Source organism: Oncorhynchus kisutch, linkage group LG23 (assembly GCF_002021735.2).
Source record: "Oncorhynchus kisutch isolate 150728-3 linkage group LG23, Okis_V2, whole genome shotgun sequence".
Taxonomy (NCBI): domain Eukaryota; kingdom Metazoa; phylum Chordata; class Actinopteri; order Salmoniformes; family Salmonidae; genus Oncorhynchus; species Oncorhynchus kisutch.
This window is the reverse complement of record NC_034196.2, coordinates 31,146,953-31,166,872: the sequence shown is the minus strand read 5'-3', so window position 1 is coordinate 31,166,872 and position 19,920 is coordinate 31,146,953. Positions and strand designations below refer to the sequence as shown.

At 43.7% G+C, this 19,920-nt stretch overlaps 1 protein-coding gene across 2 annotated transcripts in view; it reads right to left on the bottom strand.

Moving 5' to 3' along the window:
* Window positions 1-19,920, bottom strand: part of LOC109867989 (collagen alpha-1(V) chain) — a 150,969-nt gene that overhangs the window by 82,518 nt on the left and 48,531 nt on the right. For both annotated transcript variants that reach the window (XM_031803114.1, XM_031803113.1), the window contains exon 5: window positions 179-310. The gene's annotated coding sequence lies outside the window, so the exon portion shown is untranslated. The remainder of the gene's footprint in view (window positions 1-178; window positions 311-19,920) is intronic.

The window sequence follows — 19,920 nt, the reverse complement described above, 5'->3', positions numbered from 1 at the left end:
TACAGTAGTTTGTTATCTAGTTGTTCAACTTCTCAAGCCAACACAGCAAGTTGACTTCGACCTGAAGACAATTACCTTGAGATGTAAGAAGAGAGAGACCCAACTGAAAAGAAGGATAGAGTATAAAACATACTGTAAATATACTGTAAGAGTCTGGAGAGGTGATGAAGTGACTCACATATTCGTCTGTGTTGGGGTCCTGGGCTTGGGGCTGCTCTGGGACAGGGACCTCACAGTCAGGGCTGTAGTGTTCACAGTAGTCATAGGCAGCACGGTGGTCCGCCACAATCAACAACTGCTGGATGTCTCCCTGGAAACACACCAAAAACAGGAATTTATGAAACAACTGTAACCAGGAAGTAAAAATGGATGGAAACAAACAAACAAACAAAACATTTTGTAAATAAATCAAGTAAAGAGAGAACATGTGTATTGCAGAGCTCTGCAGGCTAAACACAAACTGCTCAAACTAGGTCAAGGCACTGAAACATGGACGAGGTGACTAAGTCCTAAAGAACTCTGTCCCGTGTCCAACAGTCCTTTCTGATTAGTACTAAACACTGGGACATTACAGAACATTAAAGAACAGGCTACATGGGAGAGGCGGGAGGGAGCAACTAATGTGAACATGGAAAGTTTGAGGCACACGCACGCACGCATGAATGCACACACACACACACACACACACACACACACACACACACACACACACACACACACACACACACACACACACACACACACACACACACACACACACACACACACACACACACACACACACAGTGCGGCTACATTTCACCATGGAATAGTATTCTCACAGGGTAACAGTTTTTACCATCCGATTAACCAATATTCTCACAACATACTGTAAATCCATCCCTGTGCTAAAAGGGAAATGAGTGATTTGGCCCCGAGCTCATCACGATAGACAAAGTGATCCAGTTTGACGTGCAATGGAGAGGACATGAGCCAACCTGCTCTCACACACATCCAATGAACATGCTGATTTACAGAGGTCACTGTACAGGGAAGAGGGGGGGCTCAGAAGGATCCCCAGGCTGCATGGGGAGTTGGGTGTGAGTGCTATATTTTTCATCCTTGACTAGACTTGAACCACAACTATACTTGTATACATTTTCTGAGCCAACGTTAACAAGACATATCAAGCAATGAACACAGATTTTAAAAACGAACACACAAACCATGATTAAACATGTTGAAGACTGCTACACATAACATTTCCTCATAAATACCAACAGGCCATATGCCATCATGTTTTTAATTAATGTATGTACACACCCAAATATGTAGGACCGTCAAACTATACAATCTCCAGCCCTCATAAAAGGAAAGAAATTACTTTGAGTTGACATCAGTCTTTCATTAAATCCATCTGACAGAAGTTCAAAATAACTCATAACACTGTTTTGTTTTTCCATGCATGGAGAATCGTTGTTATTAAAAGAGATTATTTGTCACTTGTGGTCCAAGCAACAACAGTTTGTTGAAAAACAGGAATCTGAAGCTCTCTACTATAACATCACTTGTTTCAATACGTACTGATTCTCTACATGAACGACACCACAGACCAATGCAGCTGCTTCCTGTTGTTTTCTGGCTGGTTTCTGTCTTCATGATGGATGACAGGGAAACAAACTAGGACTCTGTCTTCCAGACAAAGAGGTCTGCTGGCCCCTCCAGCAATACACTCAAGGCTCGCAGGATATCCAGGCCATTGGGGCTGTTAAGATGCTGGAAGATGCCAATTTCTGTTTGTTCAATGTTGGAACTGGAAAATGGTCATTTGAACAAACATGGATCTTCACCAAACAGATACGGTGTCAGTACTAAGTTGTCTACAGGTCTGTACGTGTATCTCTATATTTTGAACCACAACGGCCCTACAGTAGAAGTTCAAGATGGCTGCCCATTAGCTTATTGAAAATGTAATAAAACAACATTTAGACAGCTCTGGGAGAGTGAAGGAGGTAACTAGATGCTTCCCCTTCAACATCTCTCTTTCTCCCCCTTTCCCTCCCCCAGGCTATCAGGACGGGTGCCAAGGTGGATTCCGACCACACGTGGTGCAATCCTCAGTTCACCCAGTAACAGACGCCGAGGACATCGCTGGAGCAATGAGAACACCACCACAGATTTTTTTATGAGCACACACACTGACGTCTTCGTACAGGTTACGAGGGAAGCTGTGTAAAATGGTCACACTGTAGAACCCTGATTAGGAGTTATTGTCAAGAGAAAACAATCTCTTGAAAGAATCATTCCCAGCTGGAATCACACGTGTTTGTTTGTTCCTTTGGCCTGGAGGTGTTAGCATGGGCGCTGGTCAGAGTAGTGCACTTTATAGAGACTAGGGTGCCATTTGGGATGTAGGCGTGGCCTCTTAATAACATAAAGGCCCAGCCAAGTGTTGCATGAGCTGGCAGTACAGAGACTGCTGGTGGATGTTATTACAACACTCCCCTGATGTACACTCATATATTAGTTCTCATATCGCATGCTGCCAAAGAGTTCATCCTATACAATGCAGACCTGATGTTTTCAGTAGATTTTGCCAAGCATTAACCCAACCAACCATGTTAGAAGGCAATGGGTATTGGCACTGCAGCTGAACTAATACAGTTTTGGGGAACTTGTATATCTACAACTCAATGGATTCTCTCATTGGAGTCAAACGCACAGCTAAACAGAATTCAGTCAGTCAGTTTGGCATGGACAAGCAGTAGTTTGGTTGAACCCAAGAGAAGAAATAAAAAGATTGCAGATTATAGGATGGGTAGAGAACAGAGAGACACCCTGTACTTTCTGACACTGTCACCTAGCCAGCCTATTTAACCACATAGCTCCAGTGGAAAAACTGCTGCCTTTGGCTTTCAGTTATGGAGTAGCAGTCTGAGTTATGGAGTAGCAGTCTGAGTTATGGAGTAGCAGTCTGAGTTATGGAGTAGCAGTCTGAGTTATGGAGTAGCAGTCTGAGTTATGGAGTAGCAGTCTGAGTTATGGAGTAGCAGTCTGAGTTATGGAGTAGCAGTCTGAGTTATGGAGTAGCAGTCTGAGTTATGGAGCAGCAGTCTGAGTTATGGAGTAGCAGTCTGAGTTATGGAGTAGTAGTCTGAGTTATGGAGTAGCAGTCTGAGTTATGGAGTAGCAGTCTGAGTTATGGAGTAGCAGTCTGAGTATGGAGTAGCAGTCTGAGTTATGGAGTAGCAGTCTGAGTTATGGAGTAGCAGTCTGAGTTATGGAGTAGCAGTCTGAGTTATGGAGTAGCAGTCTGAGTTATGGAGTAGCAGTCTGAGTTATGGAGTAGCAGTCTGAGTTATGGAGTAGCAGTCTGAGTTATGGAGTAGCAGTCTGAGTTATGGAGTAGCAGTCTGAGTTATGGAGTAGCAGTCTGAGTTATGGAGTAGCAGTCTGAGTTATGGAGCAGTAGTCTGAGTTATGGAGTAGCAGTCTGAGTTATGGAGTAGCAGTCTGAGTTATGGAGTAGCAGTCTGAGTTATGGAGTAGCAGTCTGAGTTATGGAGTAGCAGTCTGAGTTATGGAGTAGCAGTCTGAGTTATGGAGTAGCAGTCTGAGTTATGGAGTAGCAGTCTGAGTTATGGAGTAGCAGTCTGAGTTATGGAGTAGCAGTCTGAGTTATGGAGTAGCAGTCTGAGTTATGGAGTAGCAGTCTGAGTTATGGAGTAGCAGTCTGAGTTATGGAGTAGCAGTCTGAGTTATGGAGTAGCAGTCTGAGTTATGGAGTAGCAGTCTGAGTTATGGAGTAGCAGTCTGAGTTATGGAGTAGTAGTCTGAGTTATGGAGTAGCAGTCTGAGTTATGGAGTAGCAGTCTGAGTTATGGAGTAGTAGTCTGAGTTATGGAGTAGTAGTCTGAGTTATGGAGTAGCAGCCTGAGATATGGAGTAGCAGCCTGATCTGAGTTATGGAGTAGTAGTCTGAGTTATGGAGCAGTAGTCTGAGTTATGGAGCAGTAGTCTGAGTTATGGAGTAGTAGTCTGAGTTATGGAGCAATAGTCTGAGTTATGGAGTAGTAGTCTGAGTTATGGAGTAGCAGTCTGAGTTATGGAGTAGTAGTCTGAGTTATGGAGCAGTAGTCTGAGTTATGGAGGAGTAGTCTGAGTTATGGAGTAGCAGTCTGAGTTATGGAGTAGTAGTCTGAGTTATGGAGCAGTAGTCTGAGTTATGGAGTAGTAGTCTGAGTTATGGAGCAGTAGTCTGAGTTATGGAGTAGTAGTCTGATCTGAGTTATGGAGTAGTAGTCTGAGTTATGGAGTAGCAGTCTGAGTTATGGAGTAGTACTGAGTTATGGAGTAGCAGTCTGAGCTATGGAGTAGTACTGAGTTATGGAGTAGTAGTATGAGTTGTGGAGTAGCAGTCTGAGTTATAGAGTAGTAGTCTGAGTTATGGTGTAGCAGTCTGAGGTGTGGAGTAGCAGTCTGAGTTATGGAGTAGCAGTATGAGTTATGGAGTAGCAGTATGAGGTGTAGAGCAGCAGTCTGAGTTATGGAGTAGTACTGAGTTATGGAGTAGTAGTATGAGTTATGGAGTAGCAGTCTGAGGTGTGGAGTAGCAGGCTGAGTTATGGAGTAGCAGTCTGAGGTGTGGAGTAGCAGTCTGAGGTGTGGAGTAGCAGGCTGAGTTATGGAGTAGCAGTCTGAGGTGTAGAGTAGCAGGCTGAGTTATGGAGTAGCAGTCTGAGGTGTAGAGTAGCAGTCTGAGTTATGGAGTAGCAGTCTAAGGTGTGGAGTAGCAGGCTGAGTTATGGAGTAGCAGTCTGAGGTGTGGAGTAGCAGTCTGAGTTATGGAGTAGTAGTATGAGTTATGGAGTAGCAGTCTGAGGTGTGGAGTAGCAGGCTGAGTTATGGAGTAGCAGTCTGAGGTGTGGAGTAGCAGGCTGAGTTATGGAGTAGCAGTCTGAGGTGTGGAGTAGCAGTCTGAGGTGTAGAGTAGCAGTCTGAGGTGTAGAGTAGCAGTCTGAGGTGTAGAGTAGCAGTCTGAGGTGTAGAGTAGCAGTCTGAGGTGTGGAGTAGCAGTCTGAGGTGTGGAGTAGCAGTCTGAGGTGTGGAGTAGCAGGCTGAGTTATGGAGTAGCAGTCTGAGGTGTAGAGTAGCAGTCTGAGGTGTAGAGTAGCAGTCTGAGGTGTAGAGTAGCAGTCTGAGGTGTAGAGTAGCAGTCTGAGGTGTAGAGTAGCAGTCTGAGGTGTAGAGTAGCAGTCTGAGGTGTAGAGTAGCAGTCTGAGGTGTAGAGTAGCAGTCTGAGGTGTAGAGTAGCAGTCTGAGGTGTAGAGTAGCAGTCTGAGGTGTAGAGTAGCAGTCTGAGGTGTAGAGTAGCAGTCTGAGGTGTAGAGTAGCAGTCTGAGGTGTAGAGTAGCAGTCTGAGGTGTAGAGTAGCAGTCTGAGGTGTAGAGTAGCAGGCCAAACACACTTGATTTTACTCACATACAGCATGTTAAAAGGGAAGGCTACGTGTGTGGGCTCTAAATTAGATATAGAAAGCATCTAAATGAAAAATAGAGAATGTACATATGTTTGCCTGTATCTGTAGCATTTCAAAATAAAAGCCTTTTTTCTGCACCTTTATTGTGTTACAATAGATCAGGGTCCATCATCGACCTTCCGGGCAGAAACCACTGCTGTTTCAGTTGTGCCCAGCTGGCGGCAGGAGAGCATTCTATGGTTCTACCACATGTAAAGCCAATCATCTGAGCAAATGAATCATCCTCATATAATCATGAGCAGCATATTAAGTTCAGTGTATCTGCTTGTATATTTTAATGGCATGGTGAGGTGAGAGCTTGAGTTGCATACTAACTGGTTCACCATAAAGAGAAGTACCGAAAATAGGATATTTTTCTCTCTCTCTCTCCCTCGCTACAGTAATTGGAGAATTCAAGCATAAAACCCAGGAAAGGCCTGTTTTGATTAAGTGCGGCTATAAAGGGATGATGTTATCACCCCCCCCCCCCCCTCCTGCTGATGCCTGCAGTGCAGGGTGGGTGACATGGGAACCTGGGAAAGGGCCACCTCACACTTTACTAACAGCACCGCTCATTACTCCCAGCTCAGTGGCACCATTACAGTGGTAATTGCGCTGAACAAAACACCACATAGTTCTACTACTCTGCTCTCTTTGTCCTGACTTATTGACTCAAGAGATGAAACAACCTTAGACTTGGTAACACACATACACAAAGACACAGCAATACTAACACACACACACACACAAATTGTCACAGTAATATACACACTGTTAGAATTGCAGTCACCCATATACACCATCAAATGTCCTTTCAGACAGCTTCACAGACACCCCCACACATATCCCCACACATCGCGTCAGCATGCTTCAGTCCGTCTGGCGCCTAGCCAAACTTGGCTAGGAGAACCGAATGTGTGCTCGCATACTCCCTTAAAAGACATTGACTTGAAAAACAATACAAAACAGCAATATTACTGTTTGTCCATTTTGAGATGTCGCAGCCATTACCCACTTCCTCAAAAGTCTGAATTAATCTAAGACAAGTGTCAAATTCATTCCATGCAGGGTCTAGTGTCTGCAGGTTTTAGTTTTTTCCTTTAAATTAAGAACTAGACAACCAGGTGAGGGGAGTTCTTTACTAATTAATGACCTTAATTCATCAATCAGGTACAAGGGAGGAGCTAAAACCCGCAGACATTCGCCCCTCTTTGGAATGAGTTTGACACATGATCTAAGATAACTTGAGAAATCTGTCATTCATTTTGATGCTTTTGCCGCGGTGATCTTAGTCGCGCAATTATACATCTAACTAACTAACTATACATCCTAAAAAATTTGCATAAAAACAAGTCGTCTCTCGTTGAATGACAACAAAGACTTTACTGAAGAATCCCTACTGTTGACCAATCAATGACAAACGAGAGTAGACTTCGGCCACCAACTTCGCCTTGCCTCAAGAACAACATTTGGGTGCCCAAGCAGCCAAAAAAAACCTTACCCAAGTCCAAAACTACTAAAAAGGTCACAAAATGTCATCATAATATATGCACAAATTCTTCTGAACTGTTCTGGGTGGGAAGCATGAGGCCTTTAGACACACACAGACACCAAATCAAACTGTATTTGTCACATGGTTCGTAAACAACAGCTGTAGACTAACAGTGAAATGGTTACTTCACAACAATGCAGAGGAAAATATTAAAATAATAACTAGAGGAATAAATACACAATGATTAAAGAACGTGGCTATATACACAGGGTACCAGTACAGAGTTGATGTGCAGGGGTTTGGGGTAATTGAGGTTGATACAGGATGTACATATAGGTAGGGGTAAAGTTACTAGGCAACAGGATAACAGTAGCAACAGTGTAGGATGGATCAAAAGAGTTAGTGTAAACGGGGATCAATGCAGATTGTCCGGGTAGCTATTGGTTAACTCTGTAACTAGCTATTCAACAGTCTTATGCCTTGGGGATAGAAGTTGTCCAGGATCCAGTTGGTTCCAGACTTGGTGTATTGGTACCACTTGCCGTGAAATAGCAGAGATAACAGTATAGGACTTGGGTGGCTAGTTTTAGGGCCGTCCTCTGACAACGCCTGGTATAGAGGTGCTGGATGGCAGGGAGCTCGCCCTGGTGATGTACTGAGCCATTCGCACTACCCTCTGTAGCACTTTGTGGTCGGATGCCAAGTAGTTGCAGTGATGCATCACAAGCAGTGATGCAGCCAGTCAAGATGCTCTCAATGGTGCAGCTGTAGAACTTTTTGAGGTTCTGAGGGCCCATGCCAAATCTGTTCAGCTTCCTGATGGGGTTTACCCACCTGACTTATTCTCCAGACCCTTTCGCCCCCTCTCACCCTCCCTCCCCCTCTCTTACCACCTCACCCTCCCCTCAATTTTAGTCTCATCTGACCAGAGTACCTTCTTTCAAATGTTTGGGGAGTCTCACACATGCCTTTGATGAACACCAAACGTATTTGCTTATTTTTTTCTTTAAGCAATGGCTTTTTTGTCCACTCTTCCGTAAAGCCCAGCTCTGTGGAGTGTATGGCTTAAAGTGGTCCTATGGACAGATACTCCAATCTCCGCTGTGGAGCTTTGCAGCTCCTTCAGGGTTATCTTTGGTCTCTTTGTTGCCTCTCTGATTAATGCCCTCCTTGCCAGGTCCGTGAGTTTTGGTGGGCAGCCCTCTCTTGGCAGGTTTGTTGTGCTGCCATATTCTTTCAATTTTTTAATAATGGATTTAATGGTGTTCTGTTGGATGTTCAAAGTTTCTGATATTTTTTTATAGCTCAACTCTGATCTGTACTTCTCCACAACTTTGCCCTGACCTGTTTGGAGAGCTCCTTGGTCTTCATAGTGCCGCTTGCTTGGTGTTGCAGACCCTGGGGCCTTTCAGAACAGGTGTATATATACTGAGATCATGTGACAGATCATGTGACACAGATTGCACACAGGTGGACGTTATTTAACTAATTATGTGACTTCTGAAGGTAATTGGTTACACCAGATTTTATTGCAAAGGTGGTGAATACATTACAATACATTACATATGTACGTGTCACTTTCTGTTTTTTATTTCTTTTTATATTTTGAAACAAGTTATTTTGTTCATTTCACTTCACTAATTGTTTCACTAATGAAATCCAAATAAAAGAAATATTTAAATTACAGGTTGTAATGCAACAAAATAGGAAAATCACCAAAGGGGATGAAGAGTTTTGCAAGGAACTGTAGCATCTGTTTAGCATCAGTCAACAACAGGGCTGCTTTTAGAACTATCTACTGCCTCTTTGTGACACACGTCTGAAAAAGGTTTAAAAAGTGTTTCAATGCACAGGAAAATATAGTTTTACAGGTATTATACTGTATGTGAAATATTAAAGTACCCAAACAAATACTTGTGAAAATCTACTTTTTAGAGGTAAAGTTAGGCAACACGTAAGTTAGAGTTATGACTTACTGTATATGCTGGGGCAAATTCAGCTTTATGACTAAGAGACTGCTACAGTAGCTCTGCTATAAGGGCTAATAATTGGGAAACAATAAAACAGGAGCCCGTGGAGCCCCAATGGAGGACTGCTGACATCACTGATGCCCAATCCTCACTACGGGCCATGGAGTCCGCTGGGTTTATGAACCACTACTGACCCAGCTGGAAAAACTGACACACCAAGGTAGGGAAACTAGATAAAACAGCTATAATAAGAATAGGAATACTTTGATGCATTTGAGGGGAGTGAATGAAAATGTATGTAATGGCGTAGTAAGTTTAATCAAATGCTTTTCCTTTCACTTGTTGACCCATGGGGCAGGAACTTAAACGCTAATCCAATACAGACACATCTTCCTGATAGGACTTCTGCTAGCTCTACTGTCAATCTTTTTAAAGGGAGTCTTTGGAATTATAATTAAGCAACAAGGCACCTGGGGTTTGTGGTATATGGCCTGTATACCACGACTAGGGGCTGTATCCAGGCACTTCGCGTTGCGTCGTGCTTTAAGAACAGCCCTTAGCTGTGGAATATTGGCCATATCCCACAAACCAAGAGGTGACTTATTGCTATTATAAACAGGTAACCAATGATATTAGAACAGTAAACAAGTCGTTTTGCATCATACCCAGGGCTGATGCACTACCCGGTTTACAATAACCCTCATCCTTCAATCTATCTTTGTATTTACCTGTCAAAGGAGAGAGAAGAGGTTATGACACCCAGGATGGAAGGAGAGAGAAGAGGTTATGACACCCAGGATGGAAGGAGATGAGAAGAGGTTATGACACCCAGGATGGAAGGAGAGAGAAGAGGTTATGACACCCAGGATGGAAGGAGAGAGAAGAGGTTATGACACCCAGGATGGAAGGAGAGAGAAGAGGTTATGACACCCAGGATGGAAGGAGAGAGAAGAGGTTATGACACCCAGGATGGAAGGAGAGAGAAAAGAGTTCCTCCAAAGTGAAGAAGAGGAAAGAACATGCAAAACTCCCCTGTCTCTACTGTAAGTCCTCTCCACCTATCTACTCTAACCCCTGTCTCTACTGTAAGTCCTCTCCACCTATCTACTCTAACCCCTGTCTCTACTGTAAGTCCTCTCCACCTATCTATTCTAACCCCTGTCTCTACTGTAAGTCCTCTCCACCTATCTACTCTAACCCCTGTCTCTACTGTAAGTCCTCTCCACCTATCTACTCTAACCCCTGTCTCTACTGTAAGTCCTCTCCACCTATCTACTCTAACCCCTGTCTCTACTGTAAGTCCTCTCCTCGCCACCTATATACACTAACCCCTGTCTCTACTGTAAGTCCTCTCTTCTCCACCTATCTACTCTAACCCCTGTCTCTACTGTAAGTCCTCTCTTCTCCACCTATCTACTCTAACCCCTGTCTCTACTGTAAGTCATCTCTTCTCCACCTATCTACTCTAACCCCTGTCTCTACTGTAAGTCTTCTCCTCGCCACCTATATACACTAACCCCTGTCTCTACTGTAAGTCCTCTCTTCTCCACCTATCTACTCTAACCCCTGTCTCTACTATAAGTCCTCTCCACCTATCTACTCTAACCCCTGTCTCTACTGTAAGTCCTCTCCACCTATCTACTCTAACCCCTGTCTCTACTGTAAGTCCTCTCCACCTATCTACTCTAAACCCCTGTCTCTACTGTAAGTCCTCTCCACCTATCTACTCTAACCCCTGTCTCTACTGTAAGTCCTCTCCACCTATCTACTCTAACCCCTGTCTCTACTATAAGTCCTCTCCACCTATCTACTTCTCACTTCAACCTACTTGCCATCTCACTGTTTTTCTACCTTCCATCTCCCCAATTCTTTCCCTCATCCCTCCCTCTGTATTTCCCTCACTCATCCCTCTATCTTTACCCCATCCTCTTCCATGTCTTTCCATTTACTCTCTTTTTCTTCCTCCCCCCCTCCTTCCACCGCCAGCCCCCCTGTCCAGACACCCCATCCTGGGATAACCTATCAGCAGTGCCATGGAAACCTCTTGATGATGTAATGCGACATGGCCACCGTTCAAAGGCTGACATCAGGGGAGAGAGAAGAGAACTACACATTCTTTCCAGGGTCTGGACCAAAAACCTGGCTCACACTCAACTACCTCTGTCTCTGTCGATATCTGTGGCTAGCAATCTCTCTTTCTCTCTTTCTCTGGTTAGACATCTCACCCTATCCATCTCCATCTCTACCTCTGTCTGTATGTGGTTAGACCTCTCTGTCTCCATCTATACCTCTGTATGTATGTGGTTAGACCTCTCTCTCTCCATCTCTACCTCTGTCTATATGTGGTTAGACCTCTCTCTCTCCATCTCTACCTCTGTCTATATGTGGTTAGACCTCTCTGTCTCTGTCTCCATCTCTACCTCTGTCTATATGTGGATAGACCTCTCTGTCTCCATCTCTACCTCTGTCTATATGTGGTTAGACCTCTCTGTCTCCATCTCTACCTCTGTCTATATGTGGTTAGACCTCTCTGTCTCCATCTCTACCTCTGTCTATATGTGGTTAGACCTCTCTGTCTCCATCTCTACCTCTGTCTATATGTGGTTAGACCTCTCTGTCTCCATCTCTACCTCTGTCTATATGTGGTTAGACCTCTCTGTCTCCATCTCTACCTCTGTCTATATGTGGTTAGACCTCTCTGTCTCCATCTCTGCCTCTGTCTATATGTGGTTAGACCTCGGTCTCCATCTCTACCTCTGTCTATATGTGGTTAGACCTCTGTCTCCATCTCTACCTCTGTCTATATGTGGTTAGACCTCTCTGTCTCCATCTCTACCTCTGTATATATGTGGTTAGACCTCTCTGTCTCCATCTCTACCTCTGTCTATATGTGGTTAGACCTCTGTCTCCATCTCTACCTCTGTCTATATGTGGTTAGACCTCTCTGTCTCCATCTCTACCTCTGTCTATATGTGGTTAGACCTCTCTGTCTCCATCTCTACCTCTGTCTATATGTGGTTAGACCTCGGTCTCCATCTCTACCTCTGTCTATATGTGGTTAGACCTCTCTGTCTCCATCTCTACCTCTGTCTATATGTGGTTAGACCTCTGTCGCCATCTCTACCTCTGTCTATATGTGGTTAGACCTCTCTGTCTCCATCTCTACCTCTGTCTATATGTGGTTAGACCTCTGTCTCCATCTCTACCTCTGTCTATATGTGGTTAGACCTCGGTCTCCATCTCTACCTCTGTCTATATGTGGTTAGACCTCGGTCTCCATCTCTACCTCTGTCTATATGTGGTTAGACCTCTCTGTCTCCATCTCTACCTCTGTCTATATGTGGTTAGACCTCGGTCTCCATCTCTACCTCTGTCTATATGTGGTTAGACCTCTGTCTCCATCTCTACCTCTGTCTATATGTGGTTAGACCTCTCTGTCTCCATCTCTACCTCTGTATATATGTGGTTAGACCTCTCTGTCTCCATCTCTACCTCTGTCTATATGTGGTTAGACCTCTGTCTCCATCTCTACCTCTGTCTATATGTGGTTAGACCTCTCTGTCTCCATCTCTACCTCTGTCTATATGTGGTTAGACCTCTCTGTCTCCATCTCTACCTCTGTCTATATGTGGTTAGACCTCGGTCTCCATCTCTACCTCTGTCTATATGTGGTTAGACCTCTCTGTCTCCATCTCTACCTCTGTCTATATGTGGTTAGACCTCTGTCGCCATCTCTACCTCTGTCTATATGTGGTTAGACCTCTCTGTCTCCATCTCTACCTCTGTCTATATGTGGTTAGACCTCTGTCTCCATCTCTACCTCTGTCTATATGTGGTTAGACCTCGGTCTCCATCTCTACCTCTGTCTATATGTGGTTAGACCTCGGTCTCCATCTCTACCTCTGTCTATATGTGGTTAGACCTCTCTGTCTCCATCTCTACCTCTGTCTATATGTGGTTAGACCTCGGTCTCCATCTCTACCTCTGTCTATATGTGGTTAGACCTCTGTCTCCATCTCTATCTCTGTCTATATGTGGTTAGACCTCTCTGTCTCCATCTCTACCTCTGTCTATATGTGGTTAGACCTCGGTCTCCATCTCTACCTCTGTCTATATGTGGTTAGACCTCTGTCTCCATCTATACCTCTGTCTATATGTGGTTAGACCTCTCTGTCTCCATCTCTACCTCTGTCTATATGTGGTTAGACCTCTGTCTCCATCTCTACTTCTGTCTATATGTGGTTAGACCTCTCTGTCTCCATCTCTACCTCTGTCTATATGTGGATAGACCTCTGTCTCCATCTCTACCTCTGTATATATGTGGTTAGACCTCTCTGTCTCCATCTCTACCTCTGTCTATATGTGGTTAGACCTCTCTGTCTCCATCTCTTCCTCTGTCTATATGTGGTTAGACCTCTGTCTATATGTGGTTAGACCTCTGTCTATATGTGGTTAGACCTCTCTGTCTCCATCTCTTCCTCTGTCTATATGTGGTTAGACCTCTGTCTATATGTGGTTAGACCTCTGTCTATATGTGGTTAGACCTCTCTGTCTCCATCTCTACCTCTGTCTATATGTGGTTAGACCTCTCTGTCTCCATCTCTTCCTCTCTCTATATGTGGTTAGACCTCTGTCTATATGTGGTTAGACCTCTGTCTATATGTGGTTAGACCTCTGTCTGTATGTGGTTAGACCTCTCTGTCTCTCTCTCTCCATCTCTTCCTCTGTCTATATGTGGTTAGACCTCTGTCTATATGTGGTTAGACCTCTGTCTATATGTGGTTAGACCTCTCTGTCTCCATCTCTACCTGTCTATATGTGGTTAGACCTCTGTCTATATGTGGTTAGACCTCTCTGTCTCCATCTCTACCTCTGTCTATATGTGGTTAGACCTCTCTGTCTCCATCTCTACCTCTGTCTATATGTGGTTAGACCTCTCTGTCTCTGTCTCCATCTCTTCCTCTGTCTATATGTGGTTAGACCTCTGTCTCCATCTCTTTCTCTATCTCTGTCACTGTCTACATATGTGGCTACACTCTTAGAAATGAATTATTTGTCTGTTTCTCTTTCTCTTTTTCTGTCTCTTTCTCTGTCTCTTTCTCTGTCTCTTTCTCTGTCTCTGTCTCTTTCTGTCTCTGTCTCTTTCTGTCTCTGTCTCTTTCTGTCTCTGTCTCTGTCTCTGTCTCTTTCTCTGTCTGTCTCTTTCTCTGTCTCTGTCTCTTTCTTTGTCTCTTTCTCTGTCTCTGTCTCTTTCTCTGTCTCTTTCTCTTTCTCTGTCTCTTTCTCGCTTCTCTTTCTCTTCTGTCTCTTTCTCTGTCTCTGTCTCTTTCCCTGTCTCTGTCTCTTTCCCTGTCTCTGTCTCTTTCTCTGTCTCTGTGTCTGTCTCTGTCTCTTTTCTGTCTCTTTCTCTGTGTCTCTCTGTGTCTGTCTCTGTGTCTGTCTCTGTGTCTGTCTCTGTCTCTGTCTCTTTCTCTTTCTCTGTCTCTTTCTCTGTCTCTTTCTCTGTCTTTTTCTCTTTCTCTGTCTCTTTCTCTGTCTTTTTCTCTTTCTCTGTCTCTTTCTCTGTCTCTGTCTCTGTCTCTGTCTCTGTCTCTGTCTCTTTCTCTGTCTCTTTCTCTGTCTCTGTCTCTGTCTCTTTCTCTGTCTCTTTCTCTGTCTCTGTCTCTGTCTCTGTCTCTGTCTCTGTCTCTTTCTCTGTCTCTTTCTCTGTCTCTGTCTCTTTCTCTGTCTCTGTCTCTGTCTCTTTCTCTGTCTCTGTCTCTTTCCCTGTCTCTGTCTCTTTCCCTGTCTCTGTCTCTGTCTCTTTCTCTGTCTCTTTCTCTTTCTCTGTCTCTTTCTCTTTCTCTGTCTCTTTATCTGTCTCTGTCTCTTTCTCTGTCTCTTTCTCTGTCTCTGTCTCTTTCTCTGTCTCTTTCTCTGTCTCTTTCTCTGTCTCTGTCTCTTTCTCTGTCTCTTTATCTGTCTTTTTCTCTTTCTCTGTCTCTTTCTCTGTCTCTGTCTCTGTCTCTTTCTCTGTCTCTTTCTCTGTCTCTTTCTCTGTCTCTTTCTCTGTCTCTTCTCTGTCTCTTTCTCTGTCTCTTTCCCTGTCTCTGTCTCTTTCTCTGTCTCTGTCTCTTTCTCTGTCTCTTTCTCTTTCTCTGTCTCTGTCTCTTTCTCTTTCTCTGTCTCTTTCTCTGTCTCTTTCTCTTTCTCTGTCTCTTTCTCTGTCTCTGTCTCTTTCTCTGTCTCTGTCTCTGTCTCTGTCCTCTTTTTCTGTCTCTGTCTCTTTCTCTTTCTGTCTCTGTCTCTGTCTCTTTCTCTGTCTCTTCTCTTTCTCTGTCTTTTCTCTGTCTCTTTCTGTCTCTTTCTCTGTCTCTTTCTCTTATCTGTCTCTGTCTCTTTTCTGACTCTTTCTCTGTCTCTTTTCTGTCTCTTTCTCTGTCTCTGTCTCTTTCTCTTTATCTGTCTCTGTCTCTTTCTCTGTCTCTTTCTCTGTCTCTTTCTCTGTCTCTGTCTCTTTTCTGTCTCTTTCTCTGTCTCTGTCTCTGTCTCTTTCTCTGTCTCTGTCTCTTTCCCTGTCTCTGTCTCTTTTCTGTCTCTGTCTCTGTCTCTGTCTCTTTCTCTTTCTCTGTCTCTGTCTCTTTCTCTGTCTCTTTTCTTTCTCTGTCTCTTTCTCTGTCTCTTTCCCTGTCTCTTTCCCTGTCTCTGTCCCTGTCTCTGTCCCTGTCTCTGTCTCTTTCTCTTTCTCTGTCTCTTTCTCTGTCTGTCTCTTTTTCTGTCTCTGTCTCTTTCTCTGTCTCTGTCTCTGTCTCTTTCTCTTTCTCTGTCTCTTTCTCTGTCTCTTTCTCTGTCTCTTTCTCTGTCTCTTTCTCTGTCTTTTTCTCTTTCTCTGTCTCTTTCTCTGTCTCTTTCTCTGTCTCTGTCTCTGTCTCTGTCTCTTTCTCTGTCTCTGTCTCTTTCCCTGTCTCTGTCTCTTTCCCTGTCTCTGTCTCTTTCTCTGTCTCTGTCTCTTTCTCTGTCTCTTTCTCTGTCTCTTTCTCTGTCTCTTTCTCTGTCTCTGTCTCTTTCCCTGTCTCTGTCTCTTTCCCTGTCTCTTTCTCTGTCTCTGTGTCTGTCTCTGTCTCTTTCTCTGTCTCTTTCTCTGTGTCTGTCTCTGTGTCTGTCTCTGTCTCTGTCTCTTTCTCTATCTCTTTCTCTTTCTCTGTCTCTTTCTCTGTCTCTTTCTCTGTCTCTTTCTCTGTCTCTGTCTCTTTCTCTGTCTTTTTCTCTTTCTCTGTCTCTTTCTCTGTCTTTTTCTCTTTCTCTGTCTCTTTCTCTGTCTCTTTCTCTGTCTCTTTCTCTTTCTCTTTCTCTGTCTCTGTCTCTTTCTCTGTCTCTTTCTCTGTCTCTTTCTCTGTCTCTGTCTCTGTCTCTTTCTCTGTCTCTGTCTCTTTCTCTGTCTCTGTCTCTTTCTCTGTCTCTGTCTCTTCCCTGTCTCTGTCTCTGTCTCTTTATCTGTCTCTTTATCTGTCTCTGTCTCTTTCTCTGTCTCTTTCTCTGTCTTTTTCTCTTTCTCTGTCTCTTTCTCTTTCCCTGTCTCTGTCTCTGTCTCTTTATCTGTCTCTTTATCTGTCTCTGTCTCTTTCTCTGTCTCTGTCTCTTTCTCTGTCTTTTTCTCTTTCTCTGTCTCTGTCTCTTTCCTGTCTCTGTCTCTGTCTCTTTATCTGTCTCTTTATCTGTCTCTGTCTCTTTCTCTGTCTCTGTCTCTTTCTCTGTCTTTTTCTCTTTCTCTGTCTCTGTCTCTTTCCCTGTCTCTGTCTCTTTCCCTGTCTCTGTCTCTTTCTCTGTCTCTTTATCTTTATCTGTCTCTTTCTCTGTCTCTTTCTCTGACTCTTTCTCTGTCTCTGTCTCTTTTCTGTCTCTTTCTCTTTCTCTTTCTCTGTCTCTTTCTCTGTCTCTTTCTGTCTCTGTCTCTGTCTCTTTCTCTGTCTGTCTCTTTCTCTGTCTCTGTCTCTTTCTCTGTCTCTTTCTCTGTCTCTCTTTCTCTGTCTCTGTCTCTGTCTCTTTCCCTGTCTCTGTCTCTTTCCCTGTCTCTTTCTCTGTCTCTGTGTCTGTCTCTGTCTCTGTCTCTTTCTCTGTCTCTTTCTCTGTCTCTTTCTCTGTGTCTGTCTCTGTGTCTGTCTCTGTCTCTGTCTCTTTCTCTTTCTCTGTCTCTTTCTCTTTCTCTGTCTCTTTCTCTGTCTCTTTCTCTGTCTCTTTCTCTGTCTCTGTCTCTTTCTCTGTCTTTTTCTCTTTCTCTGTCTCTTTCTCTGTCTTTTTCTCTTTCTCTGTCTCTTTCTCTGTCTCTTTCTCTTTCTCTTTCTCTGTCTCTGTCTCTTTCTCTGTCTCTTTCTCTGTCTCTGTCTCTGTCTCTGTCTCTTTCTCTGTCTCTGTCTCTTTCTCTGTCTCTGTCTCTGTCTCTGTCTCTGTCTCTTTCTCTGTCTCTGTCTCTTTCTCTGTCTCTGTCTCTTTCTCTGTCTCTGTCTCTTTCCCTGTCTCTGTCTCTGTCTCTTTATCTGTCTCTTTATCTGTCTCTGGTCTTTTCTCTGTCTCTGTCTCTTTCTCTGTCTTTTTTCTTTTCTCTGTCTCTTTCTCTTTCCCTGTCTCTGTCTCTGTCTCTTATCTGTCTCTTTATCTGGCTCTGTCTCTTTCTCTGTCTCTTTCTCGTCTTTTTCTCTTTCTCTGTCTCTGTCTCTTTCCCTGTCTCTGTCTCTTTATCTGTCTCTTTATCTGTCTCTGTCTCTTTCTCTGTCTCTGTCTCTTTCTCTGTCTTTTTCTCTTTCTCTGTCTCTGTCTCTTTCTCTGTCTCTGTCTCTTTCCCTGTCTCTGTCTCTGTCTCTTTATCTGTCTCTTTATCTGTCTCTGTCTCTTTCTCTGTCTCTGTCTCTTTCTCTTTCTCTGTCTCTTTCTCTGTCTCTGTCTCTTTCTCTGTCTCTTTCTCTTTCTCTGTCTCTTTCTCTGTCTCTTTTCTGTCTCTTTCTCTGTCTCTTTCTCTGTCTCTTTCTCTGTCTCTTTCCCTGTCTCTGTCTCTGTCTCTGTCTCTGTCTCTGTCTCTGTCTCTTTCTCTGTCTCTGTCTCTGTCTCTTTTATGTCTCTGTCTCTTTCTCTTTCTCTGTCTCTTTCTCTGTCTCTTTCTCTTTCTCTGTCTCTTTCTCTGTCTCTGTCTCTTTTCTGTCTCTTTCTCTGTCTCTGTCTCTTTCTCTGTCTCTGTCTCTGTCTCTTTCTCTTTCTCTGTCTGTCTCTTTCTCTGTCTCTGTCTCTTTCTCTGTCTCTTTCTCTGTCTCTTTCTCTGTCTCTTTCTCTGTCTCTTTCTCTGTCTCTTTCTCTGTCTCTTTCTCTTTATCTGTCTCTGTCTCTTTCTCTGACTCTTTCTCTGTCTCTTTTCTGTCTCTTTCTCTGTCTCTGTCTCTTTCTCTTTATCTGTCTCTGTCTCTTTCTCTGTCTCTTTCTCTGTCTCTTTCTCTGTCTCTTTCTCTGTCTCTGTCTCTGTCTCTTTCTCTGTCTCTTTCCCTGTCTCTGTCTCTTTCCCTGTCTCTGTCTCTTTCCCTGTCTCTGTCTCTGTCTCTTTCTCTGTCTCTGTCTCTTTCTCTGTCTCTTTCTCTGTCTCTTTCTCTGTCTCTTTCCCTGTCTCTGTCTCTTTTCTTTCTATGTCTCTGTCTCTGTCTCTTTCTCTGTCTCTTTCTCTTTCTCTTTCTCTTTCTCTGTCTCTTTCTCTGTCTCTGTCTCTTTCTCTGTCTCTTTCTCTGTCTCTTTCCCTGTCTCTGTCTCTTTCCCTGTCTCTGTCTCTTTCTCTTTATCTGTCTCTGTCTCTTTATCTTCTGTCTCTTTCTCTGTCTCTTTCTCTGTCTCTTTCCCTGTCTCTGTCTCTTTCTCTGTCTCTTTCTCTGTCTCTGTCTCTTTTCTGTCTCTGTCTCTGTCTCTTTCTCTTTCTCTGTCTCTTTCTCTGTCTCTTTCTCTTTCTCTGTCTCTTTCTCTGTCTCTTTTCTGTCTCTGTCTCTTTCTCTGTCTCTTTCTCTGTCTCTTTCTCTGTCTCTGTCTCTATCTGTCTCTGTCTGTCTCTGTCTCTTTCTCTTTATCTGTCTCTGTCTCTTTATCTGTCTCTGTCTCTTTCTCTGTCTCTGTCTGTCTCTTTCTCTGTCTCTTTCTCTGTCTGTCTCCTTCTCTGTCTCTTTCTCTGTCTCTTTCTCTGTCTCTTTCTCTGTCTCTGTCTCTTTCTCTGTCTCTTTCTCTGTCTCTTTCTCTGTCTCTTTCTCTGTCTCTTTCTCTGTCTCTGTCTCTTTCTCTTTCTCTTTCTCTGTCTGTCTCTTTATCTGTCTCTTTATCTGTCTCTGTCTCTTTATCTGTCTCTGTCTCTTTCTCTGTCTCTGTCTGTCTCTTTCTGTGTCTCTTTCTCTGTCTGTCTCCTTCTATGTCTCTGTCTCTGTCTCTTTCTCTGTCTCTTTCTCTGTCTCTTTCTCTGTCTCTGTCTCTTTCTCTGTCTCTTTCTCTGTCTCTGTCTCTTTATCTGTCTCTTTCTCTTTCTCTGTCTCTTTCTCTGTCTCTTTCTCTGTCTCTTTCTCTGTCTCTGTCTCTTTCTCTGTCTCTTTCTCTGTCTCTGTCTCTTTCTCTTTCTCTTTCTCTGTCTGTCTCTTTCTCTGTTTCTGTCTCTTTCTCTGTCTCTTTCTCTGTCTCTTTCTCTGTCTCTTTCTCTTTCTCTGTCTCTGTCTCTGTCTCTGTCTCTATCTGTCTCTGTCTCTTTCTCTTTATCTGTCTCTTTATCTGTCTCTGTCTCTTTATCTGTCTCTGTCTGTCTCTTTCTCTGTCTCTTTCTCTGTCTGTCTCCTTCTCTGTCTCTTTCTCTGTCTCTTTCTCTGTCTCTGTCTCTGTCTCTTTCTCTGTCTCTTTCTCTGTCTCTTTCTCTGTCTCTTTCTCTGTCTCTGTCTCTGTCTCTTTCTCTGTCTCTTTCTCTGTCTCTGTCTCTTTAT